Source organism: Falco naumanni, unplaced genomic scaffold (assembly GCF_017639655.2).
Source record: "Falco naumanni isolate bFalNau1 unplaced genomic scaffold, bFalNau1.pat scaffold_46_arrow_pat_ctg1, whole genome shotgun sequence".
NCBI lineage: Eukaryota > Metazoa > Chordata > Aves > Falconiformes > Falconidae > Falco > Falco naumanni.
The window spans coordinates 111637-130417 of record NW_024427526.1 but is presented as its reverse complement, the minus strand read 5'-3'; the positions used below and the strand labels follow the sequence as shown (position 1 = coordinate 130417).

Below are 18781 nucleotides of genomic sequence, written 5' to 3'. Positions count from 1 at the left end.
TCAGAGAGAGCTTTCTGATTCTCCTTTCAACAACAATTCTGTCTGAAGTTTCCTATCAGTCCTTGCAATATCCTGGATGTCAGGAGATTTTCCTTGTGGGAGGTATCTCCCTGTGCCAGGTCTTTCCCTGTCAGCGCTCACAGACCACATCTCTGCCTCTGTGCACTGGCCCCGCACAAACGTGCCTCTCTGCAGGGCACTGGCTGGGCGCAGGGTCCTGTCCGCAGGGGGAAAAGGGCAGCTCAGAATGACCCTGATGGCTCCAGCAAAGGTGCTGCTGCTGCTGTTCATAGGCGGAGGAGTGGCTGAGGGCACTTCAGGAGGCTCCTGGCAGACCTCCTCATCACTCAGAGTTACAGCTGGCAGTCTCAGGGACATCTTCCAACTCGAGATCTCCATTAACATTTCTGCCTTCCCTCTCCTGCCCCCAAGAACAGGAAGCTGAAAGCACAGATTGAGGAGAGCCCTGGATTTATCATAGCAATCCCTGCGCTGACCTTCGATACGAAAAGTCTCATGCAGACACATTCTGAGGGTAACCTATCCTTGTAAGCAGCGCTCAGCCATGCAGCACACTCTCAACAGCAGAGAGATCCTTCCCTCTCGGGGCTCAGTCCATACGCCCCCAGAGCTGTGGGGAGCCCCCCGGCAGGCTGAGAGCTGCCCCTGGCAGGCGGCAGAGCCCCTGCCCCAGCACACAGCCCCCGCGGCTGCAGGGACCCTGCTGGCAAGGACAGCCCTGGGCACCCCTGCCTGCACAGCCACCTTCACAGCCCTGCAGCCGGCCCTGGCACAAGGCAGCCCACATGCCCTGGCCCTCCCACGCTGCAGCAGGGAAGCCCTGCTCTGCAGCACACTGGCCTCCTCCACAGCAAAAGGCTCCCACACGGTCCCACAGGCTGGGGGGGCCCCAGCTGCTGCAGACCCGGCTAGCAACTGCAGAGGCATTGCCCTGCAGCCACACACTTACCCGCTCAAGGGCTCTGCAGATTTCTCCAGCAGGGAGCTCTCAGCAGCCTCCCACCAAGGTCTGCTTTTGAGCTCTCCCTGCCTCCCTCCTCTGCCCCTCTGGGCTCCCTCCAGCTGTCCCTGGGGCTGCAGGGGAACCTGCTGGGCAGCAGGATGAGGCAATCCCTCATGGGCTTTGCCTCACCTGGGGGGACACACTTATTTCCAGCACTGGCAACTCCCTTACTAGGAAAAGTTTTCTGCATGAGTATCAACTTTTGTTAACCCATTCCTAGACAGGACACCAGGAAGACTGCAGCAAACGATCCAAGTACTCCTAACGGAGCGTGTGTGTACGTGTGTGTCTGGTGGTTCTGCAGGCAGGGCGGGGAGGATGTCCTCAGTGCTTCAGTAAGTCCTGCAGAGCCCATTTCAGCACTTCATTGCACAGTCCGAGGGCTCAAGACTCAGCTCTCCTTTGCCCAGGCCATGTCTCTGCTCTGAAGCAAAGCCTTTGCACCCACGGGCTCGGGGACACTTGGTACCAGGTTGCCTTATGGCCAGGCAGAGCTGGGCTGGTGCCACAGCTGGGGGGCTTCAGCCCAGATGTGCAGCAGTGCCCTCAGCCAGGGGCCCACGCAGAGGCAGCTGGAGCCCGTCCTGTTGCAGACAGAGCTGTGACACTGAGGGAACCAAGTGCCAGGGCAGGTGGCAGAGCTCAGCACAGCTGCTCGGCAAGGACAGCAGCCTCCAACAAGTCCAACATTGAAAATGGAGTTTATGCTTGTGGGGCAATTCCAGGGCACCCGAAGGAGCGTTCCCTCCTTCTGCACAGGCCACAGTCTGCCAGTGTGTGACCTGGGGCCTGCACTCTGCTGCTCTCCTGCCTCACTCCCCCTGGGAGATGACACTCCACCGTTTCTTTGCTCCTAGAACCAAGGTGGACACCAATGATGCAGGGTTTCAGATCCAGGGGAGCATCACAGCTGCTGGCCCATCTGGCAGCTGTGCTAGAATGCCGATGCAAAGAACCTGCAGACACCTAAAGGAGCATTGTCACTGTGCTGCCCTGTGACTGTCGGCGGGTGGTTACTTGACCACTGGCTTGCAGGATCCCACCAAGCCTCTGTCTCGCTGCTCCCCTCCTTCTTCACTCACCTTGATGTCTATAGGGTTGTTCTCTCACATAATTCTCACTCCTCTCCCCATGTGTTTTGTCCTTTCTGCCATAGGGTATCACAGAGGTGCCACTAGAATTGCTTATTGGCTCAGGTTTGGGCAGGGGCTGGTCCATTTTGGAGTCAAATGAAAGTGGCTGTTATGGCCATGGAGTCAGCTCTTGGTCTCTTCTCACCTCTGCCAGCCCTACAAACACCTCCAAACCACTCCCAAACCTTCCTGGCTGTGTCAATCCACAGGATGTCTAAATTCCCCAAGAAGATGTGAGGTTATTGATCCTAAGGCTTCCTCACGCTGCTTAAATAAGACTTTTCCCCTTCCTCTCCCTGATTTAGGTTATTTCAGAGCAGAGTTACCCTGAACCACACCTGTGTCACCAGGGCCAAGCTCAGACATGTAACAACAAAAATAATAATGGGTACCAAGTGTCCAAGGTCACATGAAAGCAAAATGTTTTGCTACAGCGCATGCTGGGGTGGTGGGCAGAGGTCACTGTGAAGGTGAAATGAGATGTCCCTAAGGAGAGCAATCCATGCTGTCCCTGGGGCCAGAGACATGCAGGGCTGGACTGTGCAGTGCTGCAGGAGAAGGCATTGCTGCCAGTGATGCCTCTGCAGCCCCACAGGACATGTGGTTCCGGTGAACCTTATATCCAGAAAGGACAAGGTGCTTTTGATTGTGTCCTTGCCAATGGACATCCCGTGATGCAGGGACACTTTGAAAATCATTGGTCTGTTTCTCTATTGCCTCACCACAGCGATGACTTTCAACAGTGCTGGCTAACTGGGGAGGCCCAAGAAGGCTGATTGTTAGTCAAGTGGTGCCCACCTACAAGAAGGGTGGGAGGGAGGATCGGGATACCTACAGGCCTGTCAACCTGATCTTAGTGCCAGGGAAGGTTGTGGAGCTGATCATCCTGAGCGCCATCACGCAGGAGCCACAGGAAAACCAGGAGGTCAGGACCAGCCTGCATGGGTTTATGAAAGGCAGGTCCTGCCTGATGAACCTGATCTCCTGCTGGGACAAGGTGACCTGCCCAGTGGATGAGGGAAAGGCTGTGGATGCTGTCTACCTGGACCTTAGGAAAGCCTTTTGGCTCCACCTCCCACTGCATTCTCCTGGAGAAACGGGCTGCTCATGGCTTCGGTGGGTGTTCTCCGTGCTGGGTTAGAGCTGGCTGGACAGCCAAGCCCCAAGAGGGGGAGTAAATGGAGTGACATCCAGGTGACGATGGCCCATAAGGAGTGGCGTTCCCCAGGGCTCAGTGCTGGGGCCAGTCCTGCTTCAGAACTTTATCAACAATCCAGACACGGGGATTCAGTGCACCCACAGTGATTTTTTATACAACATCAAGTTGGGTGGCAGTGCTGATGTCCTTGAGGGCAGGAAGGCTCTACAGAAGAATCTGGACAGGTTGGACCTTTCAAGTGAGTCCAATTGTATGAGGTTCAACCAGGAGAAGTGCCAGTTCTGTACTTGGGTCACAACAGCCCCACACAAGGCTACAGGCTTGGGGCAGAGTGGCTGGAAGGCTGCCTGCTGGGGAAGCACCCTGAGGGTGCGGGTTGACAGATGGTTGAGCATGAGCAGTCAGTGTACCCGGGTGGCCAAGAAGGCCAATAGCATCCTGTCTGGTATCAGAAAGAGCGTGGCCAGCAGGACCAGGGCAGTGATGGACCCCCTGAACTCGGCACTGCTGAAGTCAAACCTCAAACAACGTGTTTCTGTTTTGGGCTCCTCACTTCAAGAGAAACGTTGAGGTCCTGGAGCATTTCCGGAGAAGGGCAACAAAACTGGTGAAGGGTCTGGATCCCTGCTTGGAGGAAGAGTGACTGAGGGGACTTGAGTTGTTTAGTGTGGGTAGTAGGAGGCTCAGGGGGGATCTTACTGCTCTCTAGAAGTACCTGAAAGGAGGTTGTAGATGGGGTGGGTAGGAGTCTTCTCCCAGATAACAACTGACAGGACAAGAGGCAAGAGCCTCAAGTTACACCAGGAGAGGTTCAGATTGGATATGAGGAAAAACATCTTCACTGCAAGGGTGCTCAAGCATTGGAACCAGGGAGCTGGTGGAATCGCCAGCCCTGGAGGTGTTTCAATAGAGGTAGATGCAATCCTTCATGGCATGATTTAGTGATGGAATTGGCCGTCCTGACTTTACATTTGGATTTGATGATCTTGAAGGTCTTTTCCAAGCTAAATGATTCTCTGTTTCTGTGCTTCGATGATATTGCAAGCCTACCTAGACAAGTTGCTGAGAAAGTTGGTTTAGGTGACCCTGCCTCAGCTGGAGGGGTGGACTCGATGACCTCCAGAGGTCAGTCCAACCTGAAAAAACACCATAGAGCTATAAAGGCATATATGAAATGTGTCAACACAAGTAGAGGGGCTGAGCTGAAGATGAGCTTGTGGGAAATGGCTTGTGGGAAAGATATTTGACAAATCTGATGAAACAAGCATGCTTTTCTGTGCTCAGGACCTGGGCCAGCATGAGGGTGATGGAGGGGTGTGGTATTGGGAGGGAAAAACCGTCTCAGGAACTCCTCATGCAGGAGGACGTGCCTGGCTGCGAGGGGCCTGTGAGGTCAGTTCTGCCTCTGGAAGTGACAGGCCAGCATCAGGAACGTGGCTGGGACAGTCCCTCTGCCAAGGGACCCCATAGGCTCCATCCAGGAGAAGGGCTCGCATAGAGGTTGTTTTTGCCTGGGGACATGATGGGACAGCAGCAGGCACATGGCTTGGTCATGTCCCTGGGAGAAGCTGAAAGGCCAGCAGCAGTTACGTGGTTTGGGAGACCATGTGAGTATTCCTTCTCTCTGGTGAGAGAGCAGAGCATAAGAAAAGGCTTCCTGGCTGCATTCCCTGCTGGAAGGGTATTTTCTGAGATGGTAAACCTTTCCTGGGCAGGGGAAAACAGCAGGAGAGAGGAAAAAATGTCACCAAGTTTCAACTAGGAAAGCAGAGACTGGAGCTCAGCAGGAAGAACTGTCACTCCAGGGGTCCTGTTGCGGTGCGAGGGCTCAGCCAGAGGGAGCCTGGATCAGCCCATGGTTTGTGCTTCAAGGAACAGCCGGTGAGAGTGGAGGTACCTCAGCGAAGGTATGGCAATGTTGGGGTGAGAGCAAGGCAGGGCAGCGAGATGGTGCCTACAGCCTGCAGGGAAACAGGGGCAGGGCTCCAACCATGCAGGACAGCCTATGGTGGGGATGGCAGAGGGCACTGGCAAGGCTGGAAGGCACCAGTAGAACCCAGGTCTGTGTCCCCTTGGCTGTGGCAGCTGTCTCTGCCTCTGAGGGCCATGACAAGACATGATGTCCTCACGGCACGGGGGCATCGTTGCCTCCTTGCGGGCCCATGGGGAAGCTGGAAGTTGCTGTGCCATTGCTGTCCTTCACTGGGCATTGGATGCCCACCTTCCATGGTCCCCAGGAAGAGCCCTGAGCCCTGTGTGAGGGACAGCACCGACCTCCCCACAGGCTGCAGGTCACGGCTTGGCCTTTCTGCTTCATCAAGCAAGCCAAGGCTTTGCTCAGCAGCAGAGCTGCCTGCACAGTGCCTTTGCCTTCCTGCCCTCACAGCCTCCAAGGATGGGCTCTAACAAGGCCATGGGGAGGCTTTCTCAGCCATGGCCCTCAGCGGGGCCCATTAACGCTTCCAGGGGCTGTGGGCTTTGCTCCTGATTTGGTGTTCTTGAAAGGTTTCTTCAGTCTCCTCTGAACACCTGAAGTCCACAGCACCACAGACACCCTGGGCTCATGACAAGGCAGAACGCCCTGACAAGCCCAGTCTCCTCCATCAGGGACATCTGGTCTTCAAGTTTGGCTCCTACACTTAATGAGATAAGTTTCAGCCGCACAGTGAAAGAGAAAGGCAGGTAATGAGCACTTTGGGGAATTGATAGAAGGCTTTTCCAATTGCTATTGATGCACAGTGTCTCCTGAGGAGGTGCGGACAGGTAGGAAAAGCAGTCCCTGGAGCTAATCACTGCATGGACAGCCTTGCTCCTCAGCTCTCCAGCCCCACGATTTCTGTCCTCAGCTCCATGAGACTTACATCACTTGACATCAGACTTCTTCAACCAACTCTGCAGCTGAATATAGCAAATTCTTGGCAGTAATTATTGGCTGCTTTCCTTAGAGAACAGGGTGTACACAGGAATAAAAGAGGGATTAATTATCGTGTGTGTGTGGGGGGGGTAGTGGGTTAGAAATTAATAAATAAAAAATACATTTCTCAGCTGTATAATTGTTAGTTCAAGCAAATCCCCATGAGGTCTATTGCCACTACTGAAGAGTTGCCCATAGGGAAAATTACAGGCACCACTGAAAGACAGTCCAGCTTTTCCTCTCTGAACCTTAAAGCAGAAGCTACATAGCTAAAATGGATTGGAGTGATCAAAGAGAAAGAGGAGAAAGGTATCTGGAGATGAACTTCTTAACCCATAGTTGTAAGTCAGGAAACCAGGACGTCAGAATATTCCAATTGACTTCAATTTCATAGAAGGCGCAAACTTTCTGGAACTCACGACAAATATTAGAATGTTTTCCAATTTTTTTTTTACACATGTATCTGTAGAAATTCTCCCACTTTGATCTACGTATACGCAACAACTGGTATTAAAACCAGCACAGACTCTGCCTTCAGACGCCAGCTTCATATCTAATGCCATTCCAATTTGCACAGCTCTAGGGGCTATTTCTCACACTTCTTCCTGCAAAGCCTTCATGGCACCTGCAGGGTCCTTGGCCATCTCTTCCATTGCTGTGCATCTCGTTATCGCTGCCTTCTCCCATTCAGGAACCGCTAACCAAGGAGTAACCGAGGCCACACGCAGGCTGATGATCTGGGCTATCATTATGACACCCATTACATCTGAGAAGCTCATAGGCCACTAGGAGGCACGTGGTCATGAAGGCGAGTTTGAGGTCCCTGGAGTGTCCCGTTCCCTTGGGGGATTGGCCATCAGCAGCCCAGCTGGTTATGGCTGCAGTAAGAAAGGCACTTGGACTCTGAGACAAAGTGTCATTTCAAATGGCCTTGGTTAGAGCAAACTCTCTACACACAGAGACAATCGTGTCAGCTGTATGCCGTCCCTTCCGAGGCCGGGAACACGGAGTTTACAGCGTTGGGAGAGTGGTGCAGCAAGTGGTGCAGATCCTGCCTGCAGAAGGCTTATCCCACATTGTCTCCTGTGAGCTCTTGAAGTGTTTTGTGCCAGGGAAACCCATTCTAGTCATCACTTCTCGTGTTCTAAGAGGAGATGTTCACTTGGGAGTTGGTAACTGCAGTCCCAGACAAAGGTAAGGGCGTGCGGTTGGCCATTCACCAGCAGCTTCCTGCAGATTTCTTCTTCCAGTATGGCTTGTTCTGCAACCCAGGGACACACTCAGCACAGCTCAGCCTGAAGGCCAAGAGGTACATGGAGCACAGCACAGGCCTGCTCAGGTTTTCTGTGACACTCATCACTAAGTCCTGCATGTGGAAAGGTCTTCTGCTCAGATTCTCTCAAACTCCTGATGAAGGTTAGAAGGAGAACGACATCTCCTTTAGACCACTAGAGAAAGGGACCTTTACTTGAAGGCCTTGGTTGAAGGGAAAGTGGAAGATGATCTGCAGGAGCGGGCTGGAAACTAGGACCATGCGTGGCAATCAGTTAGCTGAAGGGAATGTGCTCGAGCTTGTAGGTCACTAACCCTGGGAAGACAAGGAGTGTGAATAGACACAACAATTAACATGATGAGCCATGCTGAGAGAGCATAGGGGAGTGGGGGACGGATGCTGGGAAGGAAAGGTAACACCTTGCTGTTAATTGATGGTAGTTAACCATGAGTTGGGGATTGCCTAGGATGCAATGCTTAGCTTCAAGAAGCAATCTGTTTAAAACGCGCAGCTTCAAGAACCAACTGTTTAAAACATGCAGCTTCAAGAACCAATCTGTTTAAAACGTGCAGCTTCAAGAACCAACTGTTTAAAACATGCAGCTTCAAGAACCAATCTGTTTAAAACGCGCAGCTTCAAGAACCAATCTGTTTAAAACGCGCAGCTTCTGAAATGTATATAAACTCGTGCTACTGTACAATAAATTGACATTGGCTTGTATCACCCTGCGTCCCGTCAATCCATCGCAGCAATGATCCCTGACAAACATGGCACAGACGCTTTCTGGACTTGTTTTGAACAAAAGACAAGGCAGGAATGGTGAAAAATGTAGATGGCACTTTTCAGTCAAGAATGGGTAACTCTGGTAAAGTCGAAATCAAGAGCAAGTCAACAAGACAAACTGTAGCAGGGCTGAGTAGAGAGGAAAGATCCCCTCCACCAACCCTTGGGCAGTGCTCTTCCTAATGCAGCCCAGGATGCCACGGGCCTTATTTGAAAGGTGCAAAGCCAGGAGAAGAGGAGGCTTTGGGGACACCTAATAACAGCCTTCCCATATCTTCTTGGGTCATATCAGCAGGAAAAGGCAGCCAGGTTCTTGCCTCTTGTGCGTGATGGGACTGTGAGGGCCAATGGGCATCAGCTGAAGCAGGGAAAGACAATGTCCTTCCCCATGAAGACAGTCAAGCAGTGGAGCAGATGTCCCACAGAGCTTGTGCCGTGTCCATCCTTGGAGCTTTTCAAGCCCCACTTGAAGGAAAGCCTGAGCTACTTGCTTCAACCCCATAACTGATCGTTCTCTGAGCAGCATGTAGGCCTGGACACCTCCGGAGGTCCCTTCCAGCATGAATGATTCTGGATCTCCATCCACCATGGATCTTGCCTTCATGATGGCAGGGAAATCACTCCGGTTTCCAGCAGCGGTTGAAGCCTAACAGAAAGTGTGTCAGATGACCTGCGATGTTCTTTTCCCACTCCAAGCTTTGCTGCTCAGATGCAGGGCTGCTTGGCTGCTTCCTATGGATTCCTGTTCTTCACCCTTTCCTACCTTTTTCCCTCCTTTCCCATGCACAATTGCTTCTCGTTGACCACCCCTGTATCCTCCCATACAAGCAGCCCACCTCTCCTTTCCCTTTCCTCCTTGGCCATTGGCTGTCCCCCTTTGGTGATTCTGAGATTTTCACCATAGGTGGCCACTCAGAAGAAGGATTGATCGTCCCCCTTGACTCAGCATCATCCCCCTTGACACAGCACTGTTGTGGCCACATCCGGCTTATCCGTGCCTGGGCTTTGAGGTTTCTCATTCTGGAGGAGTGAGGAAAAACTGGAGAGGCTGTGGAGGATGCCTGCCTGGATGGAGCCTGTGGAGACAGACTGAAGGTCCTCAATGTCTTGAGACAGGCAAAGTGGAGCCTCAGGGCACCACAGTAATAGCATGCACCTGCTTGAAGGGGGGTGTCAGAGATAAGGGAGTGATTCCTGATAGTGACAGGAAGAGAAAACCTCCGCAAAGTGCTGCTTGGAAGGGTAAGATTGGATGTGAAGAGAAAGAAATGTCCCTCTGAGGGTTGCCCTCTGATGCCGGCGTTCACCCAGAGGGTGCCTGGATTGTCCCATGGCTTTGAGCTTCAAGGAACAAGCAGGGATGAGGGGAAAAACTTGAGAAAAGGCAGAGAAATGCGGGTGTGAGAGCTGGGTAGGAAAGCAAGGAAGAGTCCAACCTGGGGGAGTGGAAAGAGGTGCCACATGGACAGTGTAGGGCAACTTGCAGTGGAGATGGCCCAGGGCTGCAGCAAGGCGGAATGGCCCCACAGGGGGCTGAGGCCTCTGTCCCCCTGGCAATGGCAGCTGCCCATGCCACCAAGGCCTGTGACAGGAAACTTGATTTGGAGGGTCTTCTCTTCTGCCCTCCAAGAGCCTGGGGGTCAGGCCTTGGTCTTTCTGCTTCATAAAAAAATACAAATGTGTTTTGCAGCGTTACAGCCACCGACACAGTACCTTTGCCTACCTGCAGGTCTGGCCTCTAATTAGCTCCTCTAACAAGTCCATGGGGACGCTTTGTCAGCGATGGCCCTCAGCGGGACCCATCAATGTTTGAAGGTATTTTCAGTGTTGCTTCTGACTTACATTCCTTGAGTGGTTGGTTCAGCCTGCTCTCAGTAGCTCAGGTTCATGGCAGGAGCCCCCAATGCCCTAACGAGGTATTTGCCTTTTTGTCATTTCCTTCAAGTCTTGAAGAGCTGTGCCGCTAATTGAATCTGTTCCATTCACGTAGATAAGAGAGAGGATTTCAAAGTGCATTTGAAAGTAATTATTGTTCATTTCATAGGTTATATTTTGCTCCTTATTAGGTTAGAGAGGAGGTTCTAGCAGCAATCTCCAAGTGATAATGATGCAGAGGATCTCCTCAGGATATCTGGACTGGTAGGAATCGCAGTCCCTTGAGGTCTGACACAGGATGGACAACCTTGCTCTGAATGTCCCCAAGACCACCCTTTTTCTCATTGTCCCCTGGGACTCACATCCCTTCTCCTTACATCAGACTTCTCCCCTCAATTCTGCAGGTGGGTGCTGCAGCTCCTTTGCACCATCCCCACCTGTTTGCCTTAGAGGACTGGCTGCACACAGGTGCAGAAGAATTATTCAGATCTGCAAGCAATGTCAAGAATGATCAAGTGTCATAAATAGGCCAACAGCCTCCACAAGCAGATGCCAATTCCAAGCTGTCTCTGATGAGGTGCCTTTCTGCAAGGGACACTCTCATGAGAAATCGTTTAGGCTGTTAGATACAGAAAGATAGATCTAAACACAAGGGAAGAGCTGGGTAAGGAGACCGTTTGGCTGCAGGAAGACACGCAAGTTTTTCCTTCCTGAAGCTAAAAACAGCAGTACAGGTGAGAGGTGCCTAAAAGACCAAAGACTAAAGGGAGGAGAAAACTGGTGAATAACTGAAAGAGCCTTTGCTGAGACAATCTGCTGAAAAGATGATTTCAGAAGTCGTCACTGTCTCCTGCCCAGGTGCAAATATGTTAAAGATGAGAGAAAATAAGGGCGTGGTATAACCGTAATAATAATGGTGAAGTTCTGGTATAAAATCAATATTTCCTTGAAGTATCGCTTTTGAAAGCTCCTTGAATTGGCAGAGGTCACTTGTGAGAAAGGACAAGTAAGTGTTGCAACTGTCTTGGAAGGAGTCCGTAACTGCAGCTCGGGGAACCACAGGCTGCACAAACCCCCATGGTGAGGGGTGTGCCACCAGTTAGAGTCCCCTTGAGTGACATTTCTGGCACCGGAGCGGGTAACTGTCCACGTGGATTTTCAAGGTGAATCCTGCCTCGCCAACCTGACAGCCTGCAGTTGTGCGTGAGGAGCTCCACAGTGGATGTCATTTCCCTCAGCTTCAGCAAAACTGTTGTCATGGTTTTCATCAGCGTTCTTCTGCCCACGTGAGGCCATGACACTCTGGGTGGGAACAGAAAGAGATGGGTAAAACACCAGCTGGATGGTCAGGCTGAGAGAGCAGTGGGAAGGGCTCACACCCCACCTGGTGGCCACTGGGACATACTGGGGCAGTGTGGGCTGAAGAGGGTCCCAATTGGAAAGTCAGCCAAGTAACGACAATCACACCAATGTGGCTACATGTCATCCTACTTTATTTGGCAACTTTGTCATATTTATACTTCTAATACACTGTTCACGCGGCAGCTGCCTGACAGTCATTGGTTGTCGGTTACGTATTCATGTTACCTGTTGATTGGTTGTCATGCTGCAAGCGCCTAATAAGGATGTGCTAACCTAGCGGTTTTCATATCTTGCTTGGCATCCGGCCTTCTTCTTGTACAATGCTCATTATTCTTTATTCTGCCTATTCAAGGACAGTACAAGATCTTCAAAGTAACTTTGTAATCTGCAGGCCAGGGTTGTCCAACTCCTGCAAGGGTACAGTATGCCCTCGTTCTGCCAAGAATTCCCCTACACATCCCCCTTTTTCTTTTTGGACAACCCAGGCTCTATCAACAATTGATTCCAAATCTTTCTTCATACAGGAGAAAATACAACAAAAGATAACAAGCACAGCAAAGATAACAACAAAAATTTAATCCCTTCCATCAATAAGGTTTTCTACCAGCCAGTGATTCCCCATCCCTTAATTAAGCCACTCGTCATAAGGATTTTCAGTAACACTGTGTTTCTTCATATTATCTTGCAGTTGGGAAAGCTTTTTGTGAATGGACTCAGAATGATCAGCAAGATTCATAGAGCACATTCCCTCAAAATCCTCACAGCTGTGTCCTTGTGCTAATAACAGAAAATCAATGGCAGCTCGATTTTGTCTTAAAGCATGTCGTATACTGTCGACATCCGTGGTGCGTCATCTAATACTCTGGAGGTAATGTTAATTTGTTCTCTCTCCAACAAGCCAACTGTCTCAACTGAGTGAGAGCCTTGGCAGAAGCAACTTGTGGTGTAAAGAGCGATGCTAAAATGACAGATGGACGTTCCCACAACTCAACGTCATCTGTACATTCAGGTCCCAATTGGTATACACTACGTCTGATGCGTTTAAACTTGTTACTTATGTTAAGCATTTGAGGGATACTAGGGGCAAATAATGTTAGTTTGCCAAAGTAGCATGGTCCTCCCTGTGCCCTTGCAGGTACGGTGGGCCAGGCACCATCTCCACAAACGAGGAATACTCCCCGAGGCAACATCTTTGCTTTTTCATTTGTCTCACCAGACCATGAAACAGGCCATGTCCAACCGTTACAGTAACCGGTGATGTTAGAATGCCAGGGGGACCCCGGGGCAATCCAAGTATTGTAATTTCTTGGTTTGTGGATCCTAAAATTACCTGAGTCCATGTCTTTCTTGTAAAACCCCCAAAAGAAACAGTAGTTTCCCGGCATAGATCCTAAGATGTCAAGCTCCTGAGGTTCCATGCCGGTAACATTCAGGCCCTGTGCAATTTGGAACGCTTGAGCCCCCAAGGGGTTCCTTGGAATACCAAGTGTTTTGCACCAATCGGCTTGCACAGATCCACTGTTGATGGTGCAAAAGTCATTTGCTGCTTGGTCGAGGTAGTCGGAGTATATTTTACCTGTTGTCCAGTGCCCAAACTCCTTCATATGGTTTAAAGGGACCCCAATCAAACAGGTACGAAATGGGCCAGATGGGGTAGCTAACGATAAGCAAAATGGATCTTGCCCTGTCTTGTTGGCCCAGGTAACCCACATGTTCATTTGTGGTTGGACAGGAACCCATGCTGTTCCTTGTGAGGGCATGCTGATGATTCCTATCAGCCCTACAAGCAGATCAAACAATTTCATTATCTCGCAATCTTCTTCCCAACTGACAAAACAAGCACCACAAGCCAAGAGCTTGTCTTTTCTTTGTAGCTAAAACAACAGGTACGTTTTTTGTCAAGGCCCACCAAGAGAGAGCTTCTATTCTGCTGTCAATACTTTCTGGCATCCATATTGCTGGAAAATGTTGATTTGGTTTAAGGTTCAAAAATTCCCTACAAGTATTTTCAAAAGTAATATTAGCAAAGCTCTTTGACAATCTAAGTACAAAGCATCATCTTTTCGCAAGCCGCTACAACCTATAACAAAATTCTGTCTACAGTTACCACAACTTAATATTATTGCTGCTCGTTCCCTATAGTTTCCACAAACAGCATTCTTCATATTACAAATTTTTGTCAAAACAGCATTACAAGCTCGTGGCCCAAATGATTGTCTTCTCGCTGCTGTCAACAGCACGTCTTCTATGGTAGGATGGGATTGGCCCAAGTTCTGCACAGAGTTTGTTAAAGACTGGTTGGAGATAAAGCTGTCACCTATATTTTCTCCGTTCCTCTGGAGTTGACATGCAGGGCGGACAAATCTGCTAGGGACCCATAGAGGTCCTTCATCTGTGGAAACACAAAAATATCCTCTACCGATGAACAACACTGGACTGGGTCCTTCCCAGTTGCCTGTAGTCATGTTCTTAGAATGAACCTGTAACCCAGGAATGGCCTGTGTTTGACTTCCCTGAATAGCCTGAGGATGTATAACAGCGGGGGCCCTTCTCTTCCTTCTGTCAGGGACAAATAATTCAATGTCAACAACACCTTGTTTAATCGCTTGGTTACATCAGTCTTTTCTGGCGTCTTTCATGTCACTTAGCTGTTGTCCATGCGGCATCACACTCCATTTGATTGGTCCCGGAGTGGCGCCCACACGCTGCTCCCCCCTTGTGCAGGCATCCTGCTTTCTCTCATCTTTCTGTCCAAGTCTCTTACCTCTCTGCGAATGCAGTTTCTTTGTCTCCCTTGGCCTTGCACATGTCCTTCACAACACCTGCAGCTTGTTAGAGCTGCGGCCTGTTATTACAACCAAGTTTTTTGGTCTGGATTGCTCATTATTTGCCAGTGTTCTTCCAGCCACTGCACATTCTTGAGTCTGTTTTGACTTGCATCACCACAATTGGTGACACCAACGTGCTGATGTGACCCAGTAAGGGGTATCCTAAGGAGACCCTGAGACTGCGCCGACATGACCCCGGTAAGGGGTGTCAGGAGCAGATCCTGAGATTGTGACCAGTGGGTTGCTGGGGAGGTGGAGCCTGGTGAAGCGGAATAGCGCAGCGGGGCGGCTGCAAGATCCTGGGAGACCGTGACACCAGAAAGGTGAGCCACCAGGGACAGCATGGGGACTCATTTAAGGAAGATACCATGGTGCTGTCAGTGTGGAAGTTAGTGTTACAGTGTAGGACAAGGCCTCAAGGACAAGAGTCCAAGTACTGATAGCCTGATGAACAGAGACTTGCTAGAACTTGTAGGGCACAAGCCCTGGGAACAAAGGAACAAGCTAACTGCAGACCCCTGGGCCGTTACAGTTGAGGAGGCAACCAGACGGACAGAGAAACAAGTACCCAGGTAAGGGAACGGATAGCGCCGATATGTAACTTTGTTAATCAAGAAAGCCGCCTAGAAAGAAACCCCCCAGTTTTGGAATAGAAATTGTTGCTATGTCCAAGTAAACTAATCAGTTCCTATTGTTCTACCGGTGTGCCTTAAATATCAGCCAATCAGTGTTTTTTACGCTTAAGATTTAACCAATCAGCATGTAATATGTAGAAGGTAGAAACGTATATAATTGTAAGAAAATAAACCGACAACTTGCTTACATCAAGCCGCGTCCCGTCTCTTCATTCGCCGCAAATTGGTGACCCTGACGTGATCCGGTGAAGGATCGGATGTGGAGGGGCTCTCGAATCGCCTAACTGAGCGACATGCAGCGAATCCCACAGAACTTTGAATGATCTGCTGAAAGGAAGCGGGAGCTGGCCGGCCATAAATCCCTCCGGAGTTGAGAGGTGAGCTGTGGGAAATCCCTAATGGGGAATCAGGTTTCATCCCCAGAAAGAAGCGTATATGAGCTTATGAAAGGTCTCCTTAACAAACATAAGAAAAGTATTTCTGGGCATGACCTTAAAGCAATGCTTCAGTGGGTGCAAGTAAATATGCCTGCAGTGACTGAAACTACAATTCTCACGCGGGAATTTTGGGACGATACAGGGGTGAAATTGTGGGATTCTGTGACAAAGGGCAATACTGAGTCCCGCCGTTTGCTCTCTTCGTGGAGACTTATTTTTGAGACTCTGAAAGCACAAAAAGAAAAGGCAGAGGAAGGAGAGGCGGAGGAGTCGCAACTCCTATAGACCTGTCCTTATCAGCCTATAAATCACAGTGCTCTAAACCCCTGGGTGTTAATGCAGTGGAGTATCCGCCAGAAGACGACCCCTTTGACCCGGGACCGGTAGACCCTGAACAAGAACCTCATTTATACCCTCCTGATCTGCGTGATGTGTGGGCAAAAATAAAGAAACAAGCCTTAAAAGAGGGGGATTTAGAAATGGCTAAAACTATAGTTGCTCCGGTCTTGTATTCTCAGGGTCGGGCAGGGGGAGCACGATGGGAGGCTCTTTCTTTTTCGGTTGTTGAAGAACTGCGCCGCACAGTCACAGAACATGGTATTTCTTCTCCCTATTTTGTAAGTCTGTTATCTTCTGTGTTTGATACTTATGTCATGACTCCTCATGATTTGAAATCTTTAGCACGATTGCTACTAACCCCGACTCAGTACACGTTATGGGAGTCGCACTGGAGAGGGGGACTGCAAGCACTCCTGCTCACGTACGTTAACCGTAATGATGCTGCATTAGCTGCACTAACAAGAGAGCATCTTACGGGCACCGGTGCACATGCTGATCCGGTAGCACAGGCTCAACACTGCCCCCGTGCGGCTCTCGAGGCAATTAGAGAAGAGGCGAAAAAGGCCTTTTTCCAGGTTCCTGACGTACAAAAGCCACATAAAGCTTTTACTAACATCACTCAGGAGTCTCGAGAACCTTATATGCAGTTTATTGATAGACTAAAACAGGCTTTGGAACGTCAAGTAGATAATGCGGAAGGTCGGGATATATTGATAACAGAACTAGCTGTTGAAAATGCTCATGTTGATTGTAAAAGCCTATTGAAGCCTCTTCCCAACCCGAACCCCACTCTGGTGGAAATGGTGGAAGCATGTAACCGAATCGGTACGGTTGACCACAGGTTTGAAGCTATGGCTGCTGTTTTTGCAGCGATGCGTAGTGTGGGGAATTGCTATGGTTGTGGTAAGCCTGGTCATCTAAAGAGAAATTGTCTTGCTCGGGCTGCAGGGAATAGACAACAACCTCCTGGTCCTGGAGTTTGTCCGAAATGTCGGAAAGGGCGTCATTATGCTAATCAATGTCGATCTAAGGATGACTTCCAGGGACAACTGATACAGGGAAAGCGACCGCGGAGTGCGGGGCAGCGACGCGCACAGACACAAGTGCCACAGCTGACATTTCAACAACCTCGGAGAGAAGCACCGACACCTCAAGTCCCTGTCCAGCAACCTCAGGCTGCGCCGGATTGGACCTGGCAACCTCACACACAGTAACACTGCTCGATTCCTCGGTTCATTTATTATCAAGAAATGTCAAAGGACCATTACCCCCCGATACACAAGCTCTGTTAATTGGTAGATCTTCCACAACATTGTCTGGTCTCTTTGTTTTACCAGGTGTTTGTTGCCTTCGCAGGCGCACGGTGACCTGGTTCAGGAACGGCATGGCGGCCAACCCCTGGCCGTGCGGTCCATCAGCTCACAGGCACCAATGTGGTGGATGGCAAATGGCGTTTATTGCTGAGCAGTGCGGCACTATATAGCCTAGGTTTACAGTGTCACTTCCGTCTGCTTACATCATAAGCTACAAGCTGTTGGCTACCTGGAGTGGGGCCCTGTGTTTCTGTACAGCGCGAGATCTTCCGTCCGCCAGGCCCTACCTAGCAACACACGTGTCTGCCAATACCAGGAGGAGGAACTGGGTGATGGAGCTGCTCTTGGACATCTGCTGCCTCCAACCATAGGGTCCTCTTCATGAAGCAAATATAGTGACAAGTCAGGAAAGACTTCTGTGAGCCAAGTGAAAGCTGTTTCTCCTAGAAGCGCCCCTGCTGCCCCATGTCCCCCCCTCTGCCGTTCCTAGGAGAGCTCCCTTCCGAGCCGTGGCTGGAGCTGTGCTGAGTGCTGCCCGAGTGTGCTGTGAGGAGCAGGGGCTGTGCCCGCTGGCTGCCCAGCACTGAGCCCTGCTCTGCAGCAGGGGCTTCATGGGAACCCTGGGGGCAGGGGCCAGTCCTGGCCTTGCCCTGGCTCAGCACAAACTGCTCCCAGAGCAGAAGGGCCTGTCAGCATCGGCTCTGCCCGTGCTGAGCAACGGCCATGGCCAGAGTCAGGTCAGGAGGGCTTTGTGCTGTGCTCAGGGAGAGCAGGGTGAGTGCTGAGAGGCAAGGGGACTGTCTGTGCCTGAGGGCAGAGGCAGGCACTCTGCTCTCTCCATCCCTCTCCTTCCCAGCTCCTCGGCAATTGCTCCTTTCTTAGATGGAGAGTGATCACACTGCCATGTGACCCTGACAAGCATCCAGGCACTGCTGAGAGCAGAGGGATCCACTGCAGAGAACAAAATGCCTCATCCCTTCCCGAAGGCTCAGCACCACACTGCTATCCAAGGACACCCAGGGCTCACTGTGTGCCCTGGAAGCAGCACAGACCTTGGGTGGACACCCAAAGTAGATAGTCAAGGGTCCTGATCATGGAAAGCTCGAGACAGAGCGTCAGCTCCTCCCCCAGCCTCACAGGCTGCATTGCCCACAGCATCACAGGTTAGGGGAAAGCTGGGACACCTCCAAGCTAGAGGACATGTCTGCACAGGAGGACCCACAAGGTCTGCGCCTGAGCCTGCAGCTGAAACCCCTATTGCCAGAGAGCCTGTCTGCAATGCCAATAGCATCTGAGCAAGGCCGGGAGAGAGACAAAGGGACACGCGGGAACTCCTTCCCCTTGCCCAGCCCGGCACACCACCTCCCACACAGCAGCAGTGCAGGACAGTCACCCTCAGGCTCTGCTCAGCGAGAAATGGCAGCGTGGCAGCAGGAGAGATGCACTTCATCCCTTCTGCTGCTCTGCTGGACCAGGGGGTGTTGAAACACATGAAACCAACGGTCTAAAGGCTGTGCTGGGTGGGAGAGGAGAGCAGAGGTGTGTTGCTCAGGGAAGGCACCTGCACGGCAGACCATGGCCAGGAGGTGCCCCTATCTGCCCTGCATCAGGGTTCCCCTCAGCATCTCCCCCCTCCCTGCCCAGGGCTCTGCTGCCTGCAGCTGTCCCTGCCAGCAGCTCTTTCTCTGGCCCCAGGGCTCTTCCCT

At 51.0% G+C, this 18781-nt stretch overlaps 1 long non-coding RNA gene across 1 annotated transcript; it reads left to right on the top strand.

Annotated features, from left to right (window-relative positions):
- The first annotated feature begins 3870 nt into the window (after positions 1-3870).
- LOC121082243 lies at positions 3871-15292 on the top strand. The gene is made up of 3 exons (XR_005825946.1): positions 3871-3881; positions 12895-12896; positions 15181-15292. It is a non-coding gene; the product is annotated as an uncharacterized LOC121082243 (long non-coding RNA).
- The last annotated feature ends 3489 nt before the right edge of the window (positions 15293-18781 follow it).